The sequence below is a fragment of the Cetorhinus maximus genome, chromosome X (genome assembly GCF_964194155.1).
Source record: "Cetorhinus maximus chromosome X, sCetMax3.hap1.1, whole genome shotgun sequence".
Lineage (NCBI taxonomy): Eukaryota > Metazoa > Chordata > Chondrichthyes > Lamniformes > Cetorhinidae > Cetorhinus > Cetorhinus maximus.
Genome location: NC_135917.1, coordinates 13,087,995 through 13,108,896, shown reverse-complemented (window position 1 = coordinate 13,108,896; position 20,902 = coordinate 13,087,995). Strand labels below are relative to the sequence as shown.

General features: G+C 45.3%; 1 protein-coding gene across 4 annotated transcripts in view; it reads right to left on the bottom strand.

The window, feature by feature from the left end:
• Positions 1-20,902, bottom strand: part of LOC144672633 (natural resistance-associated macrophage protein 2-like) — a 184,811-nt gene that overhangs the window by 162,717 nt on the left and 1,192 nt on the right. The window contains exon 1 of one of the 4 annotated variants that reach the window (XM_078534485.1): positions 3,188-3,332. The exons of 2 other annotated variants lie outside the window; for them this stretch is intronic. The gene's annotated coding sequence lies outside the window, so the exon portion shown is untranslated. Of the gene's footprint in view, positions 1-3,183; positions 3,333-20,902 lie in introns of those variants that run through there. One more of the 4 variants, XM_078534486.1, reaches the window with a different exon arrangement.

Sequence of the window (20,902 nt, the reverse complement as noted above, 5' to 3'; positions counted from 1 at the left end):
CAGTAACTGTTAACCTTTACTCCGTAAATAGCAGAGGCGTATGCGTCATATGCATGTGATATTTGTTTTTGAAATCTCACCACAGGCTGGATGAAAAAGCGCAATGGGCCGCATCCAGCCCCCGGGCTGGGGGTTCCTACCCCTGCTTTAAGTGCTCCTTTAATGGCCTATACTTTCACTATGCTTTCGCCTAAAGACTCTCCTTCCTTTGCAAATAAGGCCCAGTTTAATAGATTAATGACCAACATGCCCCTTAACCTCTGTTTATGTCGACAGTTGCTGAGACAACGAAATATTTCCTATTACTGTGGCAGCTCCAGGGAAGGGGTTCGAACATGAACAGATTGAGAAAAACATTGAGCAATTCAATTATAAAATAAGGATTCTAAAGGATGAAGGCAGACATTCGACCTATTGCCCCTTTGCAATCTCTGAAAAAGCTCCGTCTCATCTGCCCTTTTCCCATTGCCTCTATGCTTCTCTCCCTAAAAGACTGTGCCATTTCCTTACTCTTTCCCCCATCACTCTTGTGCTGTCTCTCAGTACCATTCCCCTGCCCTTTCCCCCCACCTTTTTAAATTGATAACTGGGTAAATAATTTCTCCTAACCCCTCCCTTCATTCTTTTAGTGATTATTTTAAATCTCTTCCATCTAGTTACCGACACACTGACCAACGGAAAGGTTTTCCTTATTTACAAAATCCTTGGTAAATCTGAACACTTCCACCAGATCTCTTAAACATATTAGACGGCCCTGATTCTGAGCCTCTCATCCCCGTATCTTAGTGAATCTCTTCTGCACCCTCTCCATGGCCTTGACATTCCTCCTAAAGTAGGCAGCAAAACTAGGCCCAAATTCCTCACTGCAGCCTGACCAATGATTTGCACAGGTTTAGCATCACCTGCTTTAGCATCACTTACTTACCAAACCAAGAAGCCTGTTATTGATCAAATTGTCCTGCTTTGATAATTTGCAACCCTGAACCCAACACTCTGCTTCTCCTCTACACTTAAGGTTTTGCCATTATATTCTCTCTCATTCTTCCTCCCAAAATATCACTTCATGTTCCTCCACATTGAATTATATCTGACATCTATCTACCCAATCTACTAACCAGTCTATACCCTCCTGAAGTCAATAACTGCCCTCTACATAGTTAATCACATTCCCGGTTTTTGTGTTGTCTACAAACTTCAACAGTGCAGCCCTCTATCCAAGGCCAGGTCATATATGTTATGAGAGGAACAACAGCCCCAACATTGACCTCTGATGGAGGAAGATAAGGAGGAACTTGCATTTATATCGTGCTTTTCACAATCTGAGGATATCCCAAAAGCACCAATTTGAAGTTTAGTCACTGTTATGTTTGTCCTCTGGGCAGTCTCCAGTTACCTGATTTAGCCCTCTCCCTTTTTGAACAGACATGTTACATTAACAACCCTCCAATCCTCTGGCACAACTGCAATATCTAAGAAAGTTTCAAAGATTTCCAAATGGCACAGTTCAGACCCAGCGTCTGTTTTGCCAGATTGTGAGATGCAGCATGCAACAGCTGGCAGAAAGACAAAATGGACGGTCAATTGTCCGGGCCACTGACCTACAAACAGTTAATCAGCTCCGATATTTCTGTCCGTCTTTCACAGCGGGTATTGATACTCCACTTATACACAATTCAATGTCAGTGGAACTCCAGTTCCCTTACAGAATTCAGCAGCTTGATGTTAGGAGCACGCTGAAAGAGGTGGGTCTGCAACTCCTGCACCAGGGTTGCTATCTTTCAGCAAATTTAAAACCACGAAGGGTCGGGCAGGTTTGGGGTCTGAGCTGCAGCTTTCAGATATAACTGCCTGCTGATAAAGATTCATTGAAAAGGTTAGTAATGTTTGCCTCCATCTCACATGACCCAGCTAGGTGAGTAGCCACTCCTAAATCCCTTCCCCCACTGTGAGGAGCAGCCACATGAACTTTCAGAGAATGCCCCATAGTCTTGAAGTACAGGAGGTAGCTGCAGAGTGCAGATATGTAGCAGGACAAGTTGTACCGGATGAGTCTGGCGAGTTTTTTTCAAAATAAATTGTTCATCTGTTCCAACTCCCTTTGGCTGCTCTCAAAGTGCTGTTTCACACACAATGCTGTTCGCCCTTAACTAAAGCAGTTCAACAGTCATAACTGTCCCATTTAAAGCTACTTTACGATAGAGCTGGTACTGCGTGAGATGGTGGGCGGGCAGGCAGGCGGGTGAGCTACAGGGCGAGCAGAAGAGCATAAGCCCATGCCAGCACAATACAGAGAGAGAGGCGTTCTGAAAGGGGCCAACTCATGCTGGGTGCTGACTCAAATAAAACTAAGAACGACAACATTTCTTTCAGCAAGGTGAAATTCTTCCAAGAAGGCAGCCACTTGGCTGTTTCGAAACAACAGTTATTAGAGAAAAAAGCAAAAAACTGCGGATGCTGGAAATCCAAAACAAAAATAAAAATAGCTGGAAAAACTCAGCAGGTCTGGCAGCATCTGTGGAGAGGAGCACAGTTAGCGTTTCGAGTCCGTATGACTCTTCAACAGAACTAAGTAAAAACAGAAGAGAGGTGAAATATAAGCTGGTTTAAGGGGGAGTGGGACAAGTAGAGCTGGATAGAGGGCCAGTGATAGGTGGAGATAACCAAAAGAGGTCACAGACAAAAGAACAAAGAGGTGTTGAAGGTGGTGATATTATCTAAGGAATGTGCTAATTAAGGATAGAAAGCAGGACGAGCAAGGTACAGATAGCCCTAGTGGGGGTGGGGTGGGGGGAAGGGATCGAAATAGGCTAAAAGGTAGAGATAAAACAATGGATGGAAATACATTTAAAAATAATGGAAATAGGTGGGAAAAGAAAAATCTCTATAAATTATTGGGAAAAGTGGTGGGGGGGGGATCGGAAAGGGAGTGGGGATGGGGGAGAGAGTTCATGGTCTGAAGTTGTTGAACTCAATATTCAGTCCGGAAGGCTGTAAAGTGCCTAGTCGGAAGATGAGGTCCTGTTCCTCCAGTTTGTGTTGAGCTTCACTGGAACAATGCAGCAGGCAGTTATTAGAGGAAGTTGCTTCTCCCTGTTCAAACAGTGCCCTGGTAGGCAGAGTGCCATCTCCTCTCAAAAAAATGTTAACACGCCCTGTTTACGCAGTTTAAAAGCTCAAACCTACTTACGGTGTCTTTTACAGCAGAGGCTTTGGAAATTTCTGTTGGCAGAAGAGCTACAAAAACAGACAAAGGCTCACGATTCTTTCAGGTGGAGACTCAGTAAAAAGGCTGCAACCTTCAGAGTCACAAGACCAGCCTGAATATCTCAGTTCATTCACCAATGGATGGCGGGGGATGGGAGGCCAGTGTCTGCCCCTCCTACACTATCGCTGCTGCCCAAGAATCCCTATCTTGAAACAGGCTACATATGACCCACTCAAAAATCCTTCACCTACTTTCAACATAACTGCTGCACAGGGAGGGCTCCTGTAACTGCCACGTTTACAAAGCAGGATGAATCGGAACTACTACCCATGTCACTTAAACGACGGTTAAGATGCACAATTCTGATGGTTAGACCTCTCTCCAGTATTCAAGCTGGGCTTTGAATCAAATGTTCACCCCAGCATCCAGTCTTTCTGTTATGTTCTTCCATTTTTGTCACCACCACACACTTAACCTCCAGAAACAGGGATCGAAACCTGGAATACCAGGTAGTAACTGTGGTATTAAATTTATCAAGGGTCAGCGCTACTGTTTTCCAGATTCCGTATGGCTCCCAAACAGCAGTACGTGAGCTTACCATAGTGTTCGAAACGGTCATGATTACAGGTAACTGCAAAAATAGAGATCGAGCCACTTGTCTGAGTGTGGCCTTTAACTAACATTTCGCAAGTAGTCATCAATTAGCAGCTGCAAGACAACATTCAGGCTTGGGCTGGTTAAGCAGCAAGTAACATTGACGTTGCCATGCCCAGTACAGGCAAAGACATATTATTAACTTTCAGTCAAAACTTTTAAAATTAGACACAAACAAGCTGTTAATATGGCTGCCACAAATAATGGTGACTTTTGGCATCTGGACTGTAGACAGTATCAAGTCTCTGGTGAATACCTGATTAAATATGAACATAGGTGAGGGTACTTCAAAGCCATCTAGGATAACCAACCACCAGTGAGAAATTTAAGGGGCATTTTGGCATGGGGGTGATGCTATCAGGCCTATAAGGATGGGGCGGGGGGAGAAAGGGGTGGGCAGCTGCACATCCTATGCCAGTTCTGATAACGGCTACTTGCTACCAGCCCACCTGTTCACCCGCAGGACTACCGGAACTCAACCTATGTACGTGCCAGGCCCAATGCATGCACAGAATGGGTCCTGCAAAAGGAGAAAGCTGGGACAAAGCATGACCCTGGAAAGTCTGACCCAGGGTGTGGGACAAAAGGCCAAATTATAGGACGGTTCGTCACCCTGCAGCCATCTGCGGAATTTACACATCTCATTGTTTAAGGATGGGACAACAGGTAAAGACTTTGGAGTTTCCAGACTGCCTGTCTCCATGTTTCATACTGGACAAAAGGGAAGATCGAAACTCATGACCCTATCAACTTCCCATTGGATCACCATGGCTTCCTCCATCCAACAGGCCTACCACGTGCGAAACCGGAAATCATAAACCACAGCCTGAATTAACTCTCTTGAAAGCTTGCTGAATTATTTAATTGGCATGCACACTTCAATAGTAAAAGACGCACCTCTTCTCACACAATACATATTGTGAACACATACATTCTCGTCTGTAATAACGCCAATGAACATCTCCATCAAGAGAGAATTTAACTATCACCGCTTGACATTCAATGGCGTTACCATCACTGAATCCCCACTATAAACATCCTGGGGGTTACCATTGACCAGAAACTGAACTGGACCAGCCATATAAATATTGTGGCTATAAGAGCAGGTCAGAGGCTGGGAATCCTGTGACAAGCAACTTAACTCCTGACTCCCCAAAGCCTGTCCACCATCTGCAAGGCACAAGTCAGGAGTGTGATGGAATACTCCCCACTTGCCTGGATGAGTGCAGCTCCCACAACACTCATTAAGCTTGACACCATCCAGGACAAAGCAGCCCCGCTTGACTGGCACCCCATCCACCGCATGAAACATTCACTCCCATCACCACTGACACACAGTAGCAGCAGTGCGCACCATGTACAAAATGCACTGCGGGAACTCACCAAGGCTCCTTCAACAGCACTTTCCAAACCTGTGACCTCCAGGCCTGGAAGGACAAGGGCAGCAGACACATGGGAACACCATCACATGGAAGTTCCCCTCCAAGCCACTCACCATCCTGATTTGGAAATATATCGCCGTTCCTTCACTGTTGAAGGGTCAAAATCCTGGAACTCCCTCCCTAACAGCACTGTGGGTGTACCTACACCACATGGACTGCAACAGATCAAGAAGGCAGCTCACCACCAACTTCTCAAGGGCAAATAGGGATGAGCAATAAATGCTGGCCTAGCCAGCGATGCCCATATGCATTAAACAAATACAAAATAAAAGCGTAACGACATGCACATTTATATGGGGAGGGGGGGCCGCGAACCCTTAGAAGTTTGGTCTGATGGGCTCAGGGGAAGAGAATGACATGGCAGAGACAACCAATCAGATGGTCTCAATCTTAGTGACAAAGAGGTCCACGAGCTCCTCACACTTAATGTTAAAAGTGAAGTGAAGAGTGGGGGCAGGGGATAAGAGAGAAGGGTTTAAAAAGACGGTTTGTAATGGAGATGAGAAGCTGAGGTTCTCTTTGCATTCTAGGATGATCCTGGGATAATGAGCAGTTTTAAGAGAGGGGAACAGGGGAACTGGTATTTATAAACAGGGGATACACAACTAAATTCCAAGCAAACACACTTTTCTAACAGTTCTTTCTTAAAATATGTCGTCTGTGACAGACATGAAGTACTCTTGTCTAGTTTTATACTTCAAAAGTACTTAATTGGCTGTTAGGTACATTGAGATGGTCTGAGGCCATGAAAGAGGCTATAGAAATGCAAGTCTCTCTTTCTGCTGGTAGCCCTTTTAACCTAGCCACAAGGCATTAGGGAGTTTACAAAGCAGCTTCAGGCAGAATCATAAAAGCATAAAAACTGCGAATGCTGGAAATCCAAAACAAAAATAAAAATACCTGGAAAAACTCAGCAGGTCTGGCAGCATCTGCGGAGAGGAACACAGTTAACGGTTCGAGTCCGTACGACTCTTCAACAAAACTAAGGAAAAATAGAAGAGAGGTGAAATATAAGCTGGTTTAAGGGGGAGTGGGACAAGTAGAGCTGGATAGAGGGTCAGTGATAGGTGGAGATAACCAAAAGATGTCATAGTCAAAAGGACAAAGAGATGTTGACGGTGGCGATATTATCTAAGAAATGTGCTAATAGGTGACATTAAGGGTAGAAAGCAGGACGAGCAAGGGACAGATAGCCCTAGTGGGGGTGGGGTAGGGGGAAGTTTTTCCAGCTATTTTTATTTTTGTTTCAGTCAGAATCATGTTCCCAGCCTAACTCAATACAAATATTCCAAACTTGCTTTGGTTCTCTACAGGCAGACATGCTTGAGGAGGGAAACAAGCCACATGTTTATATTTGAAACGTGCTGTATGATGGGCAGATCTGATTCCATTGAGCTGACAGTTATTTAAACTAACCAAGTTCCAGCAGCTCTTTTGAGGAGTAAGTAGGTTGGATAATTTGAATCATTCACTCGGTTTAGAATCCTTTTTTTTATTCATTCAAGGAATGTGGGCTTCATTGTCTAGGCCAGCATTTATTGCCCATCCCTAATTGGCCCCTGAGAAGGTGGTGGTGAACTGTCTTCTTGAACCGCTGCAGTCCATGTGGTGTAGGTACACCCACAGTGCTGTTAGGGAGGGAATTCCAGGATTTTGACCCAGCAACAGTAAAGGAACGGTGATATATTTCCAAGTCAGGATGGGGAGTGACTTGGAGGGGAACTTCCAGGTGGTGGTGTTCCCATCTATCCGCTGCCCCCGTCCCTCTAGATGGCAGCGGCTGTGACCCGGAAGACGCTGCCCAAGAAGCCCCGGTGAATTCCTGCAGTGCATCCCGTAGATGGCACACCGCTGCCACCGTGCGTCGGCAGTGGAGGGGACGAATGCCCGTGGAAGGGGTGCCAATCAAGCGGGCTGTCCCATCCTGGATGGTGTCAAACCTCTCAAGTGCTGTAGGAGCTGCACTCATCCAGGCAACTGGAAAGTATTCCATCACGCTCCTGACTTGTGCCTTGTCGTTGGTGGACAGGCTTTGGGGAGTCAGGAGGGCGAGCCACTTGTCGCAGGATTCCCAGTCTCCAACCTGCTCCTGTAGCCACAGTACCCATATGGCTAGTCCAGTTCAGCTTCTGGTGAATGGCAACCCCCAGGTGTTGATAGTGGGGGGCCCAGCGATGGCAATGCCATTGAATGTCAAGGGGCAAAGATCAGATTCTCTCTTGTTGGAGGTGGTCATTGCCTGGCACTTGTGTGGCTTCACAACGATTGATCAGACCCATTTGTTCTCACAGGTGCAAAGTACAGGAGAAGTAGCAGTACAGAGAAGTGCAACAACAAATATTAGCTTAGCCTTGAGATTGCATTTATTTAATTATATCATTTGACCAACTGATTAGCATATCTACTGTAAATATTATATTACTGTTATACATTTATTCACCTATTGTTCAAATCAAAAGATGATCTGATGCTCTGCTAATTTTAATAGAAAAACAAGATAGACCCAAAGCACAAAGGTCCTGGACTCACTCACTTGCATAACCAATGCAAGGGCACAGGGAGCTCAACTCACCAAGGTATAACTTAAATACAGTAGCCAAAATAGCTAGAGTAAAGGGGCAGAAAAGACCCTAATGTATGACACCCTCCAACCATCACTGTAAAGACTGCAAATGCTGGAGAGACATAGTAGATTAGTTAACACCTGAAAAGAGAAGACTCTCACATTGAATTTGAAGTACCAGAGCCTCTATGCTGGAATGGGCAGACAAGTGGCAGATGGAAATCAATGCAAATAGTTGTGACGTGATTCATTTTGGTAGGAAGAACATGGAGAGACAATATAAAATAAAGGGTACAGTTCTAAAGGGGGTGCAGGAGCAGAGGGACTTGGGGGTATATGTTCATAAATCATTGAAGGGGCAGGACAGGTTGAGAGAGTGGTTAAAAAAGCATACAAGATCCTGGGCTTTATCAATAGGGGCAAAGAGTGCAAAAACAAGAAAGTTAAGACGAACCTGTATAAAACACTGGTTCGACCTGAACTACAGTATTGCATTCAGTTCTGGGCACTACACTTTAGGAAGGATGTGAAGGCATTAGAGGGTGCAGAAAAGACTAATGAGGATGGTTCCAGGGATCAGGAACTTCAGTTGCATAGATAGAATGGAGAAGCTGGCACTTTTCCTTGAAGAAGAGAAGGTTAAGAGGAGATTTGATAGAGGTGTTCAACATCATGAGGGGTCTGGACAGAGTAGATAGGGATAAACTGTTTCCATTGGCAGAAGGATTGAGACCAGAGGGCACAGATTTAAGACGACTGGCAAAAGAAGCAAGGATTTTTTTTTAAACGCAGAAAGCAATTTGGATCTGGAATGCACTGCCTGAGAGTGTGGTGGAGGCAGGGTTAATCATGGTGTTCAAAATGGAATTGAATCATTATCTGAAGAGGAAAGATTTGCAGGGCTATGGGAGAGAGGCAGGGGGAGTGGCACTAGCTGAATTGCTCTTGCAGAGAGCCAGTATGGACACAATGGCTGAATGGCCTCCTTCTGTGCTATAACCATTTTGATTCTAGAGTTATAGTCCTTTCGGAAGCACAGTGGAGATGATGAGCCAGGGTCAATTCTAGCAGTGACAGTGCAACTAAATAAATGCTCTTACTTGAAGAAACAAATCATAGAGATTCAAAAATTCCCCAAATAGTACGACACTCACCAGAAATACAGTAGAACACAGGACAGGGACCATTACTAGTAGTCAAGCACTTGTTGCTGTCCCTCCCTTCCTCCATGACAGTAATAAGCACCTTTGATCCTACATAATTTCATTTCTCAATAAGACATTATTCTGTCAAAGTTCACAATGCTTTGCAATATTAAAATCATTGAGAGCCTTGGCTCCCCAGTGTACAAGGGCTCAATACTTAAGTCTGCTCTCTTAACTGGTCTCACTGCACCTGGCTGGGGAGTGGGCTCAGCTTCCTGGGCTGGGGAGGGGGAGAAATCAGCCCAGGGGTCCCGTTTCTCATCACCGAACCATGTTAACATTGTGCCTACAACTGCAGCTTAGAGGCTGGGCATTCTGTGACGAGTCACACACCACATGGCTCCCCAAAGCCTGTCCACCAGCTACAAGGCACAACTCTGCAGTGTGATGGAATATTCTCCACTTGCCAGTATGAACGCAGCTCCAACAACATTTTTTTTTTTTTTTTTGTAAAAATATACTTTATTCATAAAAAATCTTCAATCACATTCAAAACCATTTCAAAAACAACATTACAAGGGTACAATCCAGGTTAAACTTTTACAAAATGTATCACCAGGTGCATCAGTACAAACAATATTACAATCATTTACAGCCTTTCATTTTGATCTGTACAGCCCGAGGGGCTCTAAACAGTTCCCAGTCTCTCGGTGCGCTGTGGTGGAAAGGTCTTAGACAGCGACCCTTCCCCATTGCGCCTTTGCGGCAGCTGCCCCAAGCTTTAGTGCGTCCCTCAGCACGTAGTCCTGGACTTTGGATTGTGCCAGTCCGCAACAATCGGTCGGGGACAACTCTTTGTGCTGGAAGACCAACAAGTTTCGGGCAGACCAAAGCGCGTCTTTCACCGAGTTGATGATCCTCCAGCTGCAGTCGATGTTTGTCTCGGTGTGTGTCCCTGGGAACAGCCCGTAGAGCACAGAGTCCTGTGTCACAGAACTGCTCGGGATGAACCTCGACAGCAACCACTGCATCTCTCTCCAGACTTTCTTTGCAAAGGCACAATCCACAAGGAGGTGAACAACGGTCTCTTCCCCACCACAGCCACCTCGAGGGCAACGTGCAGAGGGGGTGAGACTCCTGGCGTGTAGGAAGGATCTGACGGGGAGGGCCTTTCTCACCACCAGCCAAGCTACGTCTTGGTGCTTGTTGGAAAGTTCTGGCGATGAGGCATTCTGCCAAATGACTTTGACAGTCTGCTCGGGGAACCATCCCACAGGGTCCACCCTCTCCTTTTCCCTCAGGGCCTCTAGGACGTTACGTGCTGACCACTGCCTGATGGACTTGTGGTCAAAGGTGTTTTTCTGCATAAATTTAGCTCCAACAACATTAAAGAAACTTAACACCATCAGTGTGAACGAGCCTGCTGCTTACCGGGTAACCTCTGCGGGGCAATGTACATGGAGATGCACTTCACATTCAGACTGGATATACAAAGAATCTGGCAATAGTTAGAAAATGGCTGAAATACAAGAGTGCAGTGTGGAAATGTACCCGAGCAAGACTCAGCAGTGGTAGAAAGAGGAGGGATGGAAGTAAAAGACACAAGTTGGGCCATGCTACATGAATCTCGGTTCCATTCTCCTGGAATAGGTTGTCTCATATTACATTCCATTAATGAATGATGACATTGTTTTTGCTAAGACACCAACAACAGGCTGATAAGATTTTTTAAAAAGCTATTCCGGCTCTCAAATCACAAACCTGCACTGAGTACAAAACAGACATGAACATTGCCACACACTGCCCCTACCGACTACCACACACTGCCCCTACCCACTGCCACAGGATGGCCTCATTTTCCCTCAAACATGTTCCAGTTCTGATGAGCGCAGTCATCGACATGAAACGTTAACTGTTCCTCTCTCCACAGATGCTGCCAAACTTACTGAATTTGCCTAGTATTTTCTGTTTTTACATCAGGTTAATGTCTTGCCTGAAAGACGACACCTCGACAGCGCAACACTCTGTGCTCAGGTACTGCCCCGGGAGGTCTCAGTTTGGATCATGTGCACAAGTCCTGGAGTGGCGTTCGAATCCACGACCTGCAGGCTGAGAGGTGGGAGGGTGACTAACAGAGCCAATGCTGACACACAGTATAAAAGATCAATTCTTCTGATAACACATCACACCAGCAATGTGCTAAACAATTAAGCTGCAAACAAAAGCAAAAAGTAAGCTCCTTATGTAAAGTCTGATAGTGCTGGCTGTTTACAAGAAGATAAGGCGGCTGGTTCTCTCAGAATCTCTCTAGCCTCCTCACCCTTTCTTGCAACAGTTATTGTTCCAGTATCTGGCCTTCCCCGATAAAGGTTTAAAGCTGCTTCTACTCCGAAACCCTGACCTCTGAATGATACAATTCTCCATGAATTGCTAACATGCCTGCCACACTGGTCATTGTTCAAATAATCTTTCTTATGAATAACCTTCTTCCAATGGTTTCAAGCAGAATTGGTTCTAAAACCACTGGTTCAGACAACAATTTGCACCATACGTGGATCTCCATTGCTACAGAGCTGACAATATTCACAGCAAGTCCAGCAAACTGAATCTGCCGATTTCCCAGTCCTGACCCTGATACCAGGAGCTTTGTCCTGGCCTGCAATGTGGGCACCGATCCAGGGACAATCCAAGCTTAATAAGACAGTAACTGGGAGAGTCTGGGATCAAGAAAGGGTAACTGGGAGAATCGAGGGTTAATCAGAGGGCAACTTGGCGAGACAGCGGTTAACACAAGGCTAACTGGGGCGGCGAGATGTTAATAACAGGATAAATGGGACAATCTGGAGCGAATATCAGAATAACCCGCACTGAGAGAGGTTAACCAGAGGGCAAATGGGACAATCCAGGTTAATACGAGAGTAACTCCACTCTAAAGACTCGAGCACAAAATCCAGGCTGTCACTCCAGTGCAGAAGGGAGTGCTGCGCTGTTGGAGGTGCCATCTTTCAGATGGGATGTTAATGAAACTGAAGGCCCATGGCACTATATAGAGGAAGGGCTGGAAGCAATCCCCTCCCTTTGCCTCCCCCCCCCACCTCTCCAAACACAGTGTCCTAGTCAATATTCATCCTTCAACCAACGGCTCATCTGGTCATTATTACATTGCAGTTTGTGGGACCTCGCTGAGGGCAGATCAGATACTGTGATTCCTGTACTATACAAGTATTTCATTGACTGAAGTGCTTTGGGATGTCCAGAGGTTGTGACAGGTGCTATATAAATACAAGATTTGATTTTCTTTCTTTTAGATGAGATGTTCAACTGAAGCCTGACCTGTGAGAGACAAGCAGGGTATTTGACCAGGGTCTTGGCCAACATTCCTTCTTTAACCAACATCAAGAATAAAATAATCACATCTCATTGGTCTGGAATGCGCTGCCTGGGAGGGTGGTGGAGGCGGGTTGCTTCACATCCTTTAAAAAAGTACCTGGATGAGCACTTGGCATGTCATAACATGCAAGGGCTGGTAAATGGGATTAGGTAGGTAGGTCAGGTGTTTCTCACATGTCGGTGCAGACTCGATGGGCCAAAGGGCCGCTTCTGCACTGTATGATTCTGTGATTGCTGTATTCAAAATGGCTGTCTACATAAAGTAATTCATTACAGCGCATGCGCAGAACACACTTGGCTGTGTTGCCAAGACACGTTGTATGTTATACCTTTTGATGTTTCTAAGATCTCTTCAGACATTGCACAGAGTGACAAACATACATACAAGTTAGGTACAGGAGTAGGCCATTCAGCCCCTCGAGCCTGCTTCACCATTCAATAAGATCATGGCTGATCTTATTTTGGCCCCAAGTCCACAATCCGCCTACCCTGATAGATTCTTGATGAACAAGGAAGTTAAAGGCTATCTCCCTCCACCGCTCTCTGGGGAAGAGAGTTCCAAAGACTCATGACCCTCAGGGAAAAGAATTTCGCCTCATCTCCGTCTTAAATGGGAGAGCCCTTATTTTTAAACTCTGTCCCCTCAGTCTAGTCTCTCCCACAAGGGGAAACATCCTTTCAGCATCCATCCTGTCAAGTCCCCTCAGGATCTTATATGTTTCAATAAGATCACCTCTCATTCTTCTAAACTCCAATGGATACAGGCCCAGCCTATTCAACCTTTCCTCATAAGGTAACTACACCCCCATCCCAAGTATCAGTCAAGTGAACCTTCTCTGAATTGTTTTTAATGCAATTATATCCTTTTTAAAATGAGACCAAAACTGTACACAGTACTCCAGATGTGGTCTCGCCAACACGCTGTACAACTGTAGCAAAACATCCCTACTTTTATATTCCATTCCACTTGCAATAAACAACAACACTCCATTTGCCGGCAAGCTGGCTCCCAGGAGTTGTAATTCAAACACAATTTGAAGCAAGGAAATTCTTGAAAGCCCAAAATCCTGAGCAAGTCATACAGCACAGGGTTAAACAGATTTGACGCAATTTCTACCCCTTTGCCTCTTCAAATTAAAATTCAACTTAACATGTCGGACAGCAGAGTCAGACCTGAAAGTTACAATGTGAACGTGATTATGAAACAGTGCAACAAAAGGACGGGCAAAGACTAGCTGGTCCTCCCCACACAGTACAATCCACCCGGAATATTAAACTCAGCTCACAGTCAGCCAATTTCCTGGAGCAGCATGGGAACACTGCTGGTCAAATGGTTAATGACCCACGGCTGGGGGAAGCACGAATTCAGGCATGCCTGTGAATAATCTACAACAGTCAGCTGGTTGAAGTGTGGCAGTGGGGTAATCACTGACTGACTGGAAAATACTGATGTAGGCAAGTGCTCAGTTTGATTCACAGCCAGTGTGTCACACACGTACAGACTTCTCTCTCTCCCCGGCACATCCCCACAGTCAGTCGTGTACTGCCGGGTGGTCGCTGACACACAGGACTCCCTGTGCCGAGTAATCTCCGAGTGTAGGAAAGGCCACGTATTGAGATCTAATGGAACTGAAGACGAAGCAAAAAGACGTAGGCCTGACAATGCTACTGCTGGGACATGACTGCAAGGTGAACACAGGGAGCTGATCCTGCTCCTGCTTTCTGTGGGCCTGAGAGAGAAAAGTGAAATTACTGCACCAACAGAGACCAACAGCTTTTACAATTCATTTTTAGGATGTGGGCATCACTGGCAAGGCTGGCATTTATTGCTCACCTCAAAAACATTTGGATACAACTGAGTGACTTGCTAGATCACTTCAGAGAGCAGTTAAGAGTCAATCATATTAGTGCGGGATTGGAGTGACATATAGGCCAGACCGGTTAAGTTCAACAGGTCTCCTTCCCAAAAAGTACATTGGCAAACCAGATGGGTTTTTACGATTTGACAGCTCAGTTCCCAGACTTTAATTTCCAAATGTATTTTTTTCTTTTCAAAACCGAATTCAAGTTCTCAAACTCCCACAATAGGATTTGATCTCAGGTTTAGCAGTCTAGGCCTCTGGGTCATTAGTCAAGTAACATAACCACTACACTATTGCACCCCATCTCAAGATTGGGTGCACAACAAACAAGGTCCCATTCCTGAAACACAAGGCAATTTTAAACAGTAAAAGCACTCTCTAGATTTACGTCCCTGTATAAACAGCCATACAAGCTTATACCCCTCTTGAGGGCAAGCCCAAGAGCCCCATGCTCAAAAGACACATACCTACAAGCTTCTCATTGCACCTCAGTCCAAACAGCGAACCGTGGTTGAAATGAAAAGCAACAGTCAAAAAAGGTAATTATGGTTCGATGATGGCTTTTATTAAACAGATATGATAGCCAAGTAATGGGCAACACTGAATGGCCAGACAGCCCTTTGAAACATCAGGCAGGCAATGATTCAGGATCCACAAGGCTACATTAAGACCCAAGTCTGTTTCGGGGGAAGTTTTCTTTATTCATTCCTGGGATGTGAGCATCACTGGCTGGGCCAGCATTTGTTACCCATCCCTAATTGCCCCTTGAGATGGTGGTGGTGAGCTGCCTTCTTGAACCGCTGCAGTCCCTGTGGTGTAGGTGCACCCACAGTGCTGTTAGGGAGGGAGTTCCAGGATTTTGACCCAGCGACAGTGAAGGAACAGTGATATATTTCCACGTCAGGATGGTGAGTGGCTTAGAGGGGAACTTCCAGGTGGCGGTGTTCCCATGTGTCTGCTGCCCTTGGGGTTTGGAAGGTACTATTGAAGGAGTCTCACGTAACATTTTGAGCTGCTTCATGATCAGAATTCTCCAGTTAGGAGTTGGCTACAACACTCCCTAGCTGGTTGGAGTCAAAATAATTGACGGTTAGAAATCTTTCAAAACTTTTAATTAATAGATCATTGTGTTGTTTATCTGTTCCTCTCCTGGAGACACTGAGTGGGGTACTGTCCCATGGGCAAGAGTCACCCTTCAGCACCTCAAGTGGTCACTTGTGTGAGCCCAGACAGCAAGTGACATGGGATATTTGACTGTGTGCATCACATCCTAGTCATTACCCAGCATCTGTACACAAACCCATTTTCATGCTTCAGTGTGATTTGGACAAGCTGAGTGAGTGGGTAAATGCATGGCAGATGCAGTATAATGTGGATAAATGTGAGGTTATCCACTTTGGTAGCAAAATCAGGAAGGCAGATTATCTGAATGGCTATAAATTGAGAGAGGGGAATGTGCAATGAGACCTGGGTGTCCTTGTACACCAGTCGCTGAAGGTAAGCATGCAGGTGCAGCAGGCGGTAAAGAAGGCAAATGGTATGTTGGCCTTCATAGCTAGAGGATTCGAGTACAGGAACAGTGATATCTTGCTGCAGTTGTCCAGGGCCTTGGTGAAACCACACCTGGAATATTGTGTGCAGATTTGGTCTCCTTATCTGAGGAAGGATGTACTTGCTATAGAGGGAGTGCAGCGAAGGTTTACCCGACTGATTCCTGGGATGGCTGGACTGACATATGAGAAGAGATTGAGTCGATTAGGATTATATTCGCTGGAGTTCAGAAGAATGAGGGGGGGGATCTCATAGAAACCTATAAAATTCTAACAGGACTAGACAGGGTAGATGCAGGAAGGATGTTCCCGATGGTGGGGGAGTCCAGAACCAGGGGTCACAGTCTGAGGATATGGGGTAGACCATTTAGGACTGAGATGAGGAGAAATTTCTTCACCCAGAGAGTGGTGAGCCTGTGGAATTCGCTACCACAGAAAGTAGTTGAGACCAAAACATTGTATGTTTTCAAGAAGGAGTTAGATATAGCTCTTGGGGCGAAAGGGATCAAAGGATATGGGGAGAAAGCTGGAGCAGGCTATTGAGTTGGATGATCAGCCATAATCATAATGAATGGTGGAGCAGGCTCGAAGGGCCGAATGGCCTACTCCTGCTCCTAGTTTCTATATCATTCCACTTTCTACACTGAAATTTAAAACACAGCCTCTGAGCTGTCACAGCTCTGCGCACTGTTCTGGAACAATCCTTCCATCGTTGCCTCTCTGCCAGGCTTCAAAAGCACTTTAGCAGTATTTTCACTCAGCTGCCCTGACTCACTTCCTAAGTCCATCTTCACTTTCGCTCCCCACACTGTTGTAAAGTGCCTTAATGGGCTTTTACTGCTCCACAGGCATTTTACCAGCACAAGTTGTTGTGTTATTCTGCATGCTGTGTGTGCCTTTTAAATCAGTCGCTCAAATTGTCCACGTCCCAGTTACGGGGCTGATCTGTAGTCGCCAGTATTAGTGTTACACAATTCTCTCTCCGAGCACAGCTGCATAATTTTGGAAGGACACAATCTATCATTGGGGTGCTGTCAGTTCAAATGGGGCGCTGCATGAAGCCTGTTGTCGTGCACATCACCGAAATCTGAGTGATAGTCCAGAGGCACACAGGATAAAATAGTACAAAAAAGGCACTTAAAAGGAAACAATATTCTGGGGCGGCAGTACATTCAATCTGAAAGACTAAAAGTAAATTGCAAAATCAATGCTTAAGTTACACTCAGGCATGTCCAAACTTGTCTAATCTGAGGGAAGGGCATAGTGTTCGCAGCATTAAGCCCCCAGCTAGGCTGGTCTCCAGCAGGCTGCTTCTGCAAAATGAAGATCAATCCCTCTTTGTGTCACTGTTCTTTTAAAAAGTATTAGCCTCGATCCCAGTCTGCCTCCCTGCACCACCCCCTGCACCAGGTAACCTGACACACCCATGTACACACACACCCTGGACTGGCTGCCCAAACACAACAGGTGCAGGCACAAGGACAAACATGATAAAAACAGCGAGAACACCCCCACCATTGTATATACATAGAGTCTTCAAAAGGGAAACTATCATTAAATACAGGGCCTGGCAGCTTTTGTGGAAAGCCTTGATGTCCATCCTCACAGCTGGATTTTTCTAGTTGCAAGGGAACAGATGTTTTTCAAAAGCCAGATGCTTCAAGCAGCCGAACAGTGGATACCCATTTGCAGAGCAGAGTACATTGAGCAGCAAAGCATTAGATACCTGTTCGCAGGAGCTAAACGAGATTAAACATCGTTGTTTCTTATAGAGGATAAAAAGCTAAGCACATAAGAAACATAAACATGTGAAACAGGAGCAGGAGGTGGCCATTCAGCCCCTCGAGCCTGCTCCATGGCTGATCTGTTTGTGTTTTGATTTCCACATTCCCATCTACCCCCAATAACCTTTGATTCCCTTGCCTAACAAGAATCTATCTATCTCTGTCTTAAAAATATTCAATGACCCTGCCTCCACCACCTTCTGAGGCAGAGAGTTCCAAAGTCGCACAAGCCTCTGAGGGAAAAAAATTCTCCTCATCTCTGTCCTAAAAGGGTGACCCCTAATTTTAAAACAGTGCTCCCCAGTTCTGGACTGACCCACAAGAGGAAACATCCTTTCCACGTCCACCTTGTCAAGACCGTTCAGGATCTTATATACTTCAATCAAATCACCCCTCACTCTTCTAAACTCCAGTGGAAACAAGCCCAGTCTGTCCAACCTTTCCTCATAAGACAACCCACTCATTCCATCTAGTAAACCTCCTCTGAACCGCCTCCGACGCATTTACATCCTTCCTCATCAATGCCCTGTATAACTGAAGCATAACATCCTTACTTTTATGTTCAATTCCTCTCGTGATAAAGGATAACATTCCATTAGCCTTCTTAATTACTTGCTGTACCTGCATACTAACTTTTTGTGACTCATGTACTTGAACACCTAGATCCCTCTGCACCTCAGAATTCTGCAGCCGTTCTCCATTTAAGTCATACTCTGCTTTTTTATTCTTCCTGCTAAAGTAAACTTCACATTTTCCCACATTATACTCCATCTGCCAGATCTTTGCCCACTCACTCAATCTATCTATATCCATCTGCAACCTCCTTATGTCTTCTTCACAACATACTTTCCTAATTATCTTTGAGTCATCTGTAAGTTTAGCTACCATGTCTTCACTCCCCTCATCTAAGTCATTGATGTAAATTGTAAAAAGTTGAGGCCCCAGCACAGACCCCTGTGGGACTCCACTCATCACATCCTGCCAATCACAAAAAGACCCATTTCTGCAAACTCTGTTTTCTGCCAGCCAGCCAATCTTCTATCCATGCTAATATATTACCCCCCCTTTTATTTTCTGTAATAACCTTTGATCAGGCATCTTATCAAATGCCTTCTGGAAATCCAAGTACAGTATGTCTACAGACTCCCCTGTATCCACGGCACATGTTACTCCTTCAAAGAACTCCAGTAAATTGGTTAAACACGATTTCCCTTTCACAAAACCATGCTGACTCTTCCCGATTACCTTGAGTTTCTCTAAGTGCCCAGCTATAACCTCCCTAATGATCGATTCTAACAGCTTCCCCACGACAGACGTCAGGCTAACTGGCCTAATGTTTCCTGTTTTCTGCCCCCCTCCCTTCTTGAATAGAGGGGTTATATTTGCTACTTTCCAGTCTGATGGAACCTTTCCAGAATCTAGGGAATTTTGGAAAATTAACACCAACGCATCTACTACCTGATTAGCCTCCTCTTTTAAGACCCTAGGATGAAGTCCATTAGGACCCGGAGACTTGTCAGCCCACAGCTCCATCAGTTTGCTCAGTACCACTTCCTTAGTGATTGTAATTTCACCAAGTTCCCCTCTCCCTTCCACCTCCTGATTTACTGTGATTACTGGAATGTTTTTTGTATCCTCTATAGTGAAGACAGAAGCAAAACAATTGTTCATTTTATCCGCTATTTCCTTATTATCTACTTATTATTGACTCCCCACTGTCACTCTGGAGGACCACTCGCTTTTCCTTTTTAAATACCTGTAGAAACTCCTTTTCCTTTTTACATTTCTAGCTAGCTTCCTCTCATACTCTAATGCCTTTCTCCTGATTAAACTTTTAGTCATTCTCTGCCGTTCTTTATATTCTGACCTGCCACTCATCTTTGCGCAGTTATATGCTCTTTCCTTAAGTTTGATGCTTTCTAACTTCAGTTAACCACAGATGGTGGGTCCTCCCCTTCGAATGTTTCTTTATATTAGGAATATACTTATTCTGAGTATTCTCAAATATCCCCTTAAATGTCTGCCACTGTTTCGCTATTGATCGATCCCCTAATCCAGTATCCCAGTTCACTTCAGCTAGCTCAGCTTTCATGCCCACATAGTTGCCCTTATTAACTTTAAGGCACTAGTCTTAGACCCACTCTTCTCTCTTTCAAACTGGATGTAAAGTTCAATCATGGTCAGCTTCCCACTGCTTGCCCAGTGGGACCGCCCTATCATTCTGCGTCCAGTGCTAGGTCTACCCCCCCGGGTCCCATTATCCACAAGGCTGGTTCTGGAATATCAAGAGCCTGTCTGGCTTGGTATCACATCATGTCTACCAGAGGTTGACTCAGTTCCAATCTCTCATCGATTACCATCAGCTCCTTTTGAACATTTGGGAAATCTGTAGATATCTCCTCGAGTCAGGTGATATCAGTTACTCCTGTAATCGGTTGGGACATCTTTTTAAAAATTGAAGTTGACTCTCACTGGCAGTTACAGAATGCGATTGGGCTGTACACGATTCAGAGCTGACACATTCCTTTTCACCCACTTTCGGACTTAAACGTACAGCAGCTGCCACAGAGGCACACACTACAACTTATATTTGTATAGCATGAAGACACTTCACAGAAACATTAAATAGCATAATTTGACACTGAGGCACAAGGTGGTGTTAGGGCACACAAACAAAAGCTTGGTCACGGACACTTGTTTTAAGGCCCGTCTTAAAGGAGGGATGAGAGGAAGTGATGGAGAGGGTTAGGAAGGGAATTGCAGAGTTCGAGTCTTGGCAGCTGATTAACATTGGAGGGGAGAAAGTTAAAGGAGGACAGCTATCTCAGGGGTTTGTCAGAAGAGAACAGAGATGGGGAGGGGGTGGGGAGAAAGAGGGATTTGGCAACAAGGGTGAAAATGACAGAAATCAAGGCTTAACAAGAAGGTGAAGCAGGTCAGTGAGTAGCCTGACAATTTAGAGGCAGGGAAGGAGTCGAGGGAGGTAGCAGCGAGGTAGAGCTGGGAGCTGCAAGTGTACAACGTACAAACTTTTGCTGCGTTTTGGGACGATATTGCCAAGGGGTAGCATGCAGATGGGAAATTGGAGAGGGCCAAGGGTTCAGCCTGAGGGGCAGCAAATGCGATGGAGCATGAACGGACAGAAAAGTCATGACAAGTCAAAGTACAACTAAGATTACTGCTGTTGGAGAGCGGGAGGAGAGCAGGGAGAGTAGCAATAGGTTTCCCCTCACCTCTTCATCCTTTCCACATTCACCCGACCTCCATTACCCCCTTCCCCCAGATTCCCAATATACCCCATCTCTCT